Raw genomic sequence first — 1898 nt, forward strand, 5'->3', positions numbered from 1 at the left:
CAGAGGAAATTGAAGCTTTTGACCTTGCTCAAGTTGAACATGCTCATTCTTCATCACTACCATTAGTACAACCAAATGAGGAAGATGATTTTGATAATTTATCCACAAAACCTCCCGAACAGTTATTGAGGACGTATTCTAGAGTGTCTGATACATCTCCTCCATCACCGCCAAAAAGAAGAAAAAAAGGGATTATACAAAAAAAGAAGGTGTCAGAACAGAACCAGCCTGATCAATCAAATGTGTCTCCGACACCGGATGATGATGTACATGTTTCCATGTCAAATCTGCCTTCAAATTCGATGCTGATGATGTACATGGTTCTGTTCCAGACGTGACACCGAAATCAGCTGCTGATGTACATGGTTCTGTTCCAGACGTGTCTCCGAACCCGGCTGCTGATGTTCATGGGTCTGCAGATTCACAGAATGTCAACAATATAATTCCATATATTGAAGAGTTAAAAGGACATTTGAAAACTTACGTAAGTAAATTATTTTGATATTTTTAAACAAAATTTTTTATCCTAAATGTATCTACAATTTGTAGGTTGACAATAAATTTAAGGAACTGATTATATTGATAAAAGCAAATCACTCCCAGTTGATGCAATCTATAGGCAAGGAAAACATCAATTTTCAGGCTAATACAAGCACATTTCAGTCTGACAAACAAACATCTCAGCAAATACCAATTGATCTTTTTGATATGGGTGGTGTAGCTGAGGATGGTGTTGGTTTTTCTGGTAAAAATGGTTAACATCAAATCGTCGACGATGCAGGGGATGTTGCTGAGGATGGTGTTGGTGTTTCTGTAAATGAGGGTGAACAACTAGTCAGTGATACTCCAAAGGTAATATTTATGATACATTGGACACTTTATTTTTCCATTTTAATATATGTCGTGTATCATGCACATATAGTCAATGCTAGGTGAACTTTGAGATATTTATTTTATGGGAGTATTTAGATAATGGATTAATTGCTCGTTGTTTCCTTTATATATCCTTACTTGAAATTCTTACTTTGTTATCTTAAGGAAGAGGTCCCCGTTCATATGTATTTTACTACTATATTATTGCTAGAAGCTTCTTTCATTTTTAGAGCCAAACTTGTCATGGCTGCCATGTTGTCTGTACATACATATATGCCTATTCTAGGACCCCTTTATTTTGATTCTGTGAGTGTTTGAATAACAACTGCACTTATTTTTTTTTTTGTCTCATTGATTCGTTTGCTTGGTTATATGTCCTTCTCCTCTAGCTAATTTGCGGTTTTCTTTTTATGGCATTGACCGAGTTCCTTGGGATTTCTCACTTCTTCTTGCTTCCGCTATATGAGCCGTGATTCAGCCATTTTGGCCAATTTAGAAGCAGATGGACAGGTTTTAGCAACAATATGGTGCTGGAAATTTTTTTTCAGCCCTTGAAAGTCGAAAACCAATCTGATATACCATATGTATACAGTGGTATACGGTATAAATATATGGTATAGAGTTGAAAATGTGCCAATACAGGTAAAACACAGAAATACGAAGATCTGGATAAAAATTACAGGTGTGGGAGCTCAAAAATTATCGATATAGAGTATTTATATACAGGATATACACTCAATGTATGTCATGGAGGATGAAAAAAAATGCAAAGGGGCCAAAAGCCCAAAGAAAAATTCAGCAGGCCCAATTCGTTCCTAAGTGGGCAAGACCTATTTTGGGTCATTATCTTAGAAGTAGGACAGGTGGGCCAAAGCCCAACATAGTAGAATTTGGGCAAATTGGCCCAAGTTCAAAATTTTCTTTTCTATATTTCTTTATTTTATTTGTTCCTATATTGACTAACACTTTTGATTATAATTTAATTAATCCCCAATGATAGTCGTTTTATATATATATATATATAT

The 1898-nt window shown here is 35.4% G+C and overlaps 1 pseudogene; it reads left to right on the forward strand.

Moving 5' to 3' along the window:
- The window catches only part of LOC114075295, a 5237-nt pseudogene extending 4680 nt beyond the window's left edge, over positions 1 to 557 (forward strand).
- The last annotated feature ends 1341 nt before the right edge of the window (positions 558 to 1898 follow it).

This window comes from Solanum pennellii, chromosome 1 (genome assembly GCF_001406875.1).
Source record: "Solanum pennellii chromosome 1, SPENNV200".
NCBI lineage: Eukaryota > Viridiplantae > Streptophyta > Magnoliopsida > Solanales > Solanaceae > Solanum > Solanum pennellii.